This window comes from Capra hircus, unplaced genomic scaffold (genome assembly GCF_001704415.2).
Source record: "Capra hircus breed San Clemente unplaced genomic scaffold, ASM170441v1, whole genome shotgun sequence".
Classification (NCBI taxonomy): Eukaryota; Metazoa; Chordata; class Mammalia; order Artiodactyla; family Bovidae; genus Capra; species Capra hircus.
This window is the reverse complement of record NW_017211817.1, coordinates 8,359-16,478: the sequence shown is the minus strand read 5'-3', so window position 1 is coordinate 16,478 and position 8,120 is coordinate 8,359. Positions and strand designations below refer to the sequence as shown.

Below are 8,120 nucleotides of genomic sequence, written 5' to 3'. Positions count from 1 at the left end.
CCCCAAGTTAGCCCGGCAGACAGCTGCTCCGGGGTCCACGGGCTGCTCTTCTCCTGGGGTTTTCTGGTGGTTTTAGTCCATTGTTACCCTCACATCTCCTTGGACTATTCAGCAGAAGTGATGTGTGCCTTTTCCCTGAGATGCTGAACACAGTGGACATTCCTCCTTTTCTGTGACTGGAGTTTTGTGAGCATCCTAAATAGCCAACAGAATCAGGTGCAAAGTGTCAGAAGAAGCATGTGTGAAAAAGGTCCCCAACCAGGAGAACAGGCGTGTCGTCAGGCGAGCCCAGTGTGATGGAAGCTAGGGCAGAGGTGGTGATGGGCAAGGAGGAGTAATGAGGGCTTATTTACTTTTCCTAACTTTAAAAAATATTAAGTTTTTATAGACTATATTTGAACATTTTGGTAGCTACAAAACAGATGTATAAAATTTTCTCACTACCTTCTTCACAATAACTCAGTTTCTCTCTGTGTTCTTAAACTTTGTTCAAATTTGAAAATTGAATGCAATGTGTGTCGATTCTTATTTCTTAGTGCTGAGTGTGCGTTGAGGAGAAAGGGTAGAGTGGGCCCAATAGAGCGCAGGGCGCTGGAGAGCAAACTACAGACTAGGGCGCTCCAAGCCCGCACTCTCCACAGTGAAATCAGTAAAACCACCAGGGTCTGTCAGCGCAGGGGACCCGAGAAGTAGCAACAATGATCTCTTTTCTGCTCCACACCATTGCCAGCCCTAGCAGGGGTCCAGAGTGGCTCCTGGGGTATGTGTGTGCACGTGTTTGTGTGTGTGTACGTGTTTGTGTGTGTGTGTGCCTGTATGTGTGTGTGTGTGCACGCATGTGTGTGTATATGGTGTGTGTGTGTGCGTGTGTGTGCGTGTGTGTGTATGCCTCGTATTTCTTCCTGCCACAGAAGTGAGTCTGGATGCTTCAAGTAAGCAGTGGCCATGCCACACAAACAGCGCGGTGAACAGGGTAGTGTCCTTGGGAGCTGAGTGTGCACAGAGTTTGTATAATGGGTCCAGGGGCAAACTTCCGGTTGTTCCCGTGGTTCACAGCTGTTTTGTGAGGGGAATGGTCTTCCCCTGGGATATCAGCTCAAAGCTGATGGAGGGAAGGACTACACAGGCGTGTGTTAGAGCCGGCAGCTCTGGGCACGCATGATTGGGCAAGCCAAGTGAACGGCTCGAGGCTCCTGACCTGAAGGAAGAGACTGCGGACACAGGGATCCCAGGCCTGCAGAGTCAGAGCTCTGATTGGCCGCAGGGGCTCTGGGTGTTGGTGGAGCAGAGAGGTGGAGGGGCTGAGATGCCAGCTGCCTGTCCAAGACTAGAGGAGGAGGGGGCAGGAAAGCACGTCGTGTGGCCCATCTTTGTTTCTGCACGTCTTTCTGTCCAGACACCAGGCTATAGGGAAGACTTGATTCTTGCTTGTTAGAACCGCTTTAGCTATTCTAATTCTTTATTCTTCCACTGCATTTTTAAAAAAGGTAAATGTGTGTATATATGCACCGCTGGAAGTGCTAGAACTTTGTTTTCATTTAGCGGTTTGCCATAGATACCTTTCCAATACCTATAGATCTAACTCATTTAAATAACAGCAATAAACCAAAAAGCAAATTGATAGTTGTGTTATGTAAAAGCAGGGGTCCCTTGCCATGCTTTCTAAATATTCTGTTATTAAGTAATGCTGATGTCAACATTGTTGTTATACGTGTAGTTGGCAGTTGACCATTTTCTTGTCAGCTGGCTTTGCTTGCTAAAGACTAAAAGACCAATCACGTAGTCAAATTTTCAGTCCTTTCCTTTATGGCTTCTGAGCCTTGGGTTTTATTCTTCAGCAGCATCGCGACTCTGAAATTACAGAATGAAATGTCTCCCGCGCTCTCTCTCTTTGTGTTACCGTCACTGTTTCAGCCTGCAGTTCACACAGCCCAGCCCCCTGTAGAATCTCCCCTTACTCAGGTTGGGCTGGGCCTTGCAATCTCGCGGGGAGGGCCTCTCCGCCGCGGCCTCCCGCTCTCCGCCCGCCCTGGCCGCTCCGCGCCGTGCTGTCCCGAGCGGGGAGCCCCCTCCGAGGCACAGGCCCCCGGCGAGCTCGGGCGTTCGGGCGGTAGGCGCCACTGCGGCCTGCCGGCGACGGCGCCTCGTCCCGGGGACGCTCGAACCGGTTGTCGTGCGCCCCGGCGGCCGCTTGCAGAGCGTTTCTTTCCCTTCGGCGACCTTCACAAGGGCTGCGATATAGCAGGCATACGCGGAAGGGAGCTCCAGAGGCCCGCAGCACTGGCGGCGATATCTCCGGTGCTGCGGAGGCCTGGGCACGCCTGCTCCTGCTGAAGATTGGATCTGCCGGGTGTTGGGCGGCTGCCTGGGGCCGGTGCGGGCGGGTTTGGCTGCTCGCTCGGGTCGACCAGCATCTCCCCGCGCCCATCCGTCCGCGGGGACTCGAAACGGGAAGAAAGAGGATCTTTCCCGCCGGAGCGCTGGTGGCTCGGCGTCCAGACTCTTGGTCACCGTTTAGGGCGTTTGTTTCCCTTCCTCGGTATCCCCGCTCCACACTCCGAGGTTTGGCCAGCCAGCACGTACCGTTCTCGGAGAGCTCGTTGGCGGGCCTGGACGCGTCCTGCTCCCGCTTGACTGGAGCGGGCAGGCTTGCGTGACGAGGCCGGCCCGTGTCTCCAGGAGCTGGGGAGCGTTGAGACGTTTCTTCGGTCCCCGGGTACCGCCCGGGCTATAGTTCGCGGCTGAGACTGACGGTGCCCCACGCGGTGTCCTGGGCCACGTTGTTCAGTTTTTCCGTCTCAGCTGAGAGTTGCCTTGTATCCGTCGGCTGTCCCTGGATCACGGCCCTCCCCCCTGGAGTGGGGACGGTTCGAACGCGCGAACAAGGCGACGCTGGGCTGCGCGCCCGGCTGGCACCGCGGGCTGTCGCCGCCTGGCGCCAGGTCCGCAACAGAGACGGGAGGCGGGGAAGCTGCTCCCCGACGCCCACTGTCGTTTCTCCAGGCTCTGCGATCATACGAGCCGGGCTGTGTCTACACGGGGACCGCTTGTTGTCCCACCTTTTCCTTTGGGCCTGGACCCCACACTCACGAATCCCCTCACCGCGCGTGTTAACAGGGAACGCAGCGAGCGAGTAAAAAGGGAGCCTCATGCGCGGCTCCAGTCCTGCCTGGGTTCGGCGGTCAGAAGTGCCAAACAATGCTTGAGGCACAGAAAGCGTCGCGGCCGTCACGTGGAGGGTCCTAAGGAAACGCGAGCCTGGCGCCCCTTTAGTGTCAGAAAAGCCTGTGAACGGAGGATGCGGGAGAGAAATGCAACCTCCAGCGCACTCGGAGGGAACGAGTGGTGATGCTGTTGCCTTCTGCGCCCTACGATCCGGATTTGTCGCGGTGGTGTTCATGCTGTGTAGTTGGCAGCTGGGTGATCACGCGCGACAGGTCGACTAGATAGCCAGACAACTTTGGTGCTTTGAAATTTGCTATAATGCAGTTTAGTAGGGAGAAAGTAGGGGCAACCCACTCCAATACTCTTTCCTGGAAATCCCAGGGCAGAGGAGCCTGATAGGCTGCAGTCCATAGGGTTGACTGACTTCACTTTCACTTTTCACTTCATGCATTGAAGAAGGAAGTAGCAACGCCATTCCAGTGTCCTTGCCTGCAGAATCCCAGGGACGGGGGACCTGGTGGGCTGCCGTCTATCGGGTCACACAGAGTCGGACACCGACTGAAGCGACTTAGCAGCAGTAGCAGGTTTTAGTAGGTGAAAGAAATCTATAATAATGAAAATTACTATTAGCGTTGTTACTCGACGTTACGGTAATTATTACTGTTGTCTGTAATTATGAAGTTTATCCACACAACAGCTGCTCAAGTTGAAGATGACCAAAGAGGAGTTTCAGTATGTCTAAGTACTTTAAAACCACAGAAAACTACAACCCAGGAGGCCTGGCCCATTCCCGCAGCAGCCATCTGGGAAATCCAGACCCCCAATCTCCGCTGCCATAGGCCTCAAGGTCCAGTTTCGGTCAGTGGCTTTGCTCCCGTATCCTTTCCAATTGGAAACATGGGGGGGGAACATGCTCCTCTAAGCAATCCCAGGGGCGCCTCTCTTCCCCGCAGCCGGCCTCCAGCTTCCCTACATCACTAGCTCTGAGCAGGGACGTGCCTTCCTGGTTTTCCTACCACTCCTCTGCGTACCCCTAGTCTCAGCCTAATGCAAGTGGTGCCGGCTGACCCCTTGCAACCCAGATAGTAGCCGGAAATGCACTTCCTGATCTGTATTTTAAGGTCTTTTATAAACATAACGGAAGCATAATATTGAGTGAGGAACACGTCTAAATTAAGGCTTTCCTATTTATAGGGCTCTTTATAACTTTTCCATCCTAAAACTAAAGCTATTCAAGGAGGGGAGAGAGGCTCAAGAAGCAAGTGATATACAAATATAAACTACATATGTAAGTAATTATGGCTATTTGGATTGTCGTATGGCAGAAACCAACAGAAAATGGAAAAACAATTTTTCCCGATGAAAAAATTTTTGAAAGAAATGATAGCTAAAGCTATTTGAATGCCTTTTTGTATGCAAAGACCTAGTTCCACATTACTCTTTTCAGTTTTTCAGCAGAATTCGAAAATTGGCGTGACAAGAGGTTTAGACATCTTTTAAAATTGCGTTCTAGAAACATCTATTTATGTATGTGTGTACTGCTCACTAGCCTTCATTTAATTGCCATACTTTGAAAAAAATTTGTTCTGGAAGGAATTGTTTTATTTTTTGCTTTGAGACCAAATATTTTATGTTTTGTGTTTTTATTCATTACGGAATCTGAGCTGTGTGTCCTCCGTTGATACTCGAAGACTCAAAGGGATCATTCAGGCAGCTGTGGAACTTTTTCTGTGAGTAGCTCCCTCCTTTCTGACGCCCTGCCACACAGATCACAGCCTCGGTGGCCTCCCAGCTCACCCCTGTTCTCATTCAGATTCTGCCAGAAATGTTCATGGGCTCCTCTGCCTGCAGTTGCAGCATGAAGACCGCCTGAAGGCAGAGAGCGGCGGAGTCATCAGGTTGGTGTGTGTGCTCACCTTCACGCAAGGAACCTAGCCCTGGAACCCCCACACTGCCTGCTGTTCAGGGTCTGAGAACAGTTTCCTATCTTGTTTCAGACTTTCTAATTCCCAATGGTAGGTGAGCAAGTAGACACTGTTCCTCTTATCGTTGCAGGAAGGGGAACCCTCTCCAGGGCCCTAGAGTGGGCTCACACGTGCTGACAAAGCAAGAGACTTGGCTGGAGGGGCGCCCGGGAGGACAGCAGCAGGGTGAGGAAGCCCCAGGGGCCCTCTCCACCACGTGACCTGCAGTCTCAGGTTTTTATGGTGATGGGGTTGGTTTCCAGGTTGTCTCTGGCCAAGCATTCTGACTCAGGGTTCGTTTCATGCATTTTGTTCAGCTTTCTAATTACCAGTTACTACTGGCTGAGGAAGTCCATACACTCTTTGTATTTATTCGGTAAGCAGAATCGCATTTTATTTTAGGAGAAAATTATACTTTTGATGAAGAATTTAAAATCACCTAACCACCCGTGCTTGAAGGTGTCTTTTGTTTCATAGTCTTTGTTTTGCTCCTGAACATGTTAAAATAAAATGAAATATCAGGAGACACACTTAGATGGCTTTCCCTCAACCCCCTAGAAGAAGTTTATGCCAATAAATTGGGGTAAGGTCTTATGAGTCTCTGAATTTGAGTCCTTCAGGTACTATCAAGTCACGAAGGCAGTTTTTGCTCCTGTTTTCATAAGATCTGTTGGTGTAATAAGTCACGCTAAATTTTTCCCACAGCTTATACTGTGGAGAATTTTTTTTTTTCCTGAATCCCAGTGTCCATCTTCTTTGCATATCAGTGTTCATCCCCATGTGGATGGGCAAAAAGCATTATAATACTACATCATCCACCCAGTGGCCTGCTGTGCAGGAAAGTACGTCCTGAGGGAGGGGCAGTTCCCCCGGCATTGTCAAATAAATAAAAGCAACATGTAGCAAAACACCGTGCCTTAGTACACGCTATTTGTGTTTTCAGCTAGGGCAATGGAGGAGAAATATACTTCCATGTTTGCTTACAGGGAACTCTAGAAGGACCCGTAAGAAACAAAACACTACCTGCGGAGGGCAGACGGCCCTGGGCACACAGGCTAAACGACAGGAGGCACAAATTAAGGCGAGTATATAATATATCTCTATTATAACCTCCTTGGAATTTTCAGTAAATTGAATTTTTTTAAACCTCCAAAAGAATACAATGCATTGTACTGTTTTTATGTTACGATATTTACTGTTTTACCAACTGAATGGATTTCTGGTTTGTTTTACCAAGGCTGTTGTTGGCTTCTCAGAATGTTGTTTACTCATGAGTTTTTTCTGGTGGTTTTGATGTTTTTATTTTAACTTTGATAAAGAAAAGATTTTTCTCAACACCTAGGTGGTTCATGCTTTTCTTTCTTCTCCTTTCGGATACTTTGTATATTTGTGGTTTGGGCACTATTTTCATACCTTTGTTTGCAAGAAAGAGGATAAAGCTTCGCTAGTTTTGCTAGCGTCGCCAGAATAAAACACCGCAGCCTGAGGCTTAAATAACAGCGCTGCCTCTAGGTTATCCAGCCTCATGGCATCCGGCTGTGCAGAGCTCTCCGAAGTGCTCTGCTTTGTCTAATCAGCAGTAATGTTTCCTCTGGCTGTTACTGATTTTAGTTGTCTTTTCTCTTAGTCAATGTAGCTAAGGATTTGTTACTTATGTCAACCTGGTTGAAGTAACTTTTGTTTAAAATTGATTTCTTTGGTTTTCCTCTTCTGTATATTTAGCTGAGAGCTAATCTTTACTATTTTCATTCCTCCTTCTAGCTTTGAGTTTGGTTTGGTCTCCCTTTTCTGCCTAGGTGTAAAGATAGGTTGCTTATTTGAGCTTTCTTTAAACGTATGCATTACCAGCTTTACATTTCGTTGTTGGTGTTTTGCAGAATCCCGTACATTGTGGTAGGTTCTGTTGATATTTCGGTTTGTCTCCAGGTATTTTCTGAGTTCCTGTTTTATTACTATTACTTTATAGCCTACTGTTATGTAAGAATGTGTTTATCTTCACATATTGTGGATTTTCCCACCTTTCCTTCTACTATTAACTTTTCGATTCATTGCATTGTGACAGGAAACAGTTCCTTTGCATGATTTGAGTCTATTTATAGTAGACTTATTTTCTGGCCTAACATATGGTCAATTTTGGAGAATGTTCCCCGTGCACTTGTGAAAAGTATGGAGTCTGTCTGTCTCTGTCCGGGTCACACGTGCCCTAGGAGCACGGTTCTCAGGGGTCACTCTCACTGTCGGGAGCAGCTGTTGGGTTGGGTGGTCATTTTCATGCATTACTAACAGGGAGGTCACTGGGACAAAAAGGATGCCTTTCTGTCAGCCGGTGACTCTGAGTACGCCCATTCTATGGCAGATAGGCCAAGAGTGCGCTCTGGTACGTCCTGGATCCTCTCTCAGACTCAACCCCTTGGCTACATTCTCAGAAACTGGAAAATTTAGCCCTGCAAAAGGTCTGGCCCAAATACAAACTCAGTTCAGTTCAGTCACTCAGTCATCTCCAACTCTTTGTGACCCCATGGACTGCAGCATGCCAGGCTCCCTGTCCATCACCAACTCCCAGAGCTTACTCAAACTCATGTCCATCGAGTTGGTGATGCCATCCAACCATCTCATCCTCTGTTGTCCCCTTCTTCTCCTGCTCTCAATCTCTCCCAGCATCAGTGTCTTTTTCCAATGAGTCAGCTCTTCGCATCAGGTGTCCAAAATATTAGAATTTCAGCTTCAACATCAGTCCTTCAATGAACACCCAGGACTGATCTCCTTTAGAATGGACTGGTTGGATCTCTTTGGCAGTCCAAGGGACTCTCAGGAGTCTTCTCCAACACCACAGTTCAAAAGCATCAATTCTTCTGCGCCCAGCCTTCTTCACAGTCCAGCTCTCACATCCATACATGACCACTGAAAAACCATAGCCTTGACTAGATGGACCTTAGTTGGCAAATTAATGTCTCTGCTTTTGAGTATGCTATCTAGGTTGGTCATAACTTT

At 48.8% G+C, this 8,120-nt stretch overlaps 1 long non-coding RNA gene across 1 annotated transcript; it reads left to right on the top strand.

The window, feature by feature from the left end:
• The first annotated feature begins 4,991 nt into the window (after window positions 1-4,991).
• LOC108635193 lies at window positions 4,992-6,209 on the top strand. The gene is made up of 3 exons (XR_001917763.1): window positions 4,992-5,063; window positions 5,221-5,315; window positions 6,116-6,209. It is a non-coding gene; the product is annotated as an uncharacterized LOC108635193 (long non-coding RNA).
• The last annotated feature ends 1,911 nt before the right edge of the window (window positions 6,210-8,120 follow it).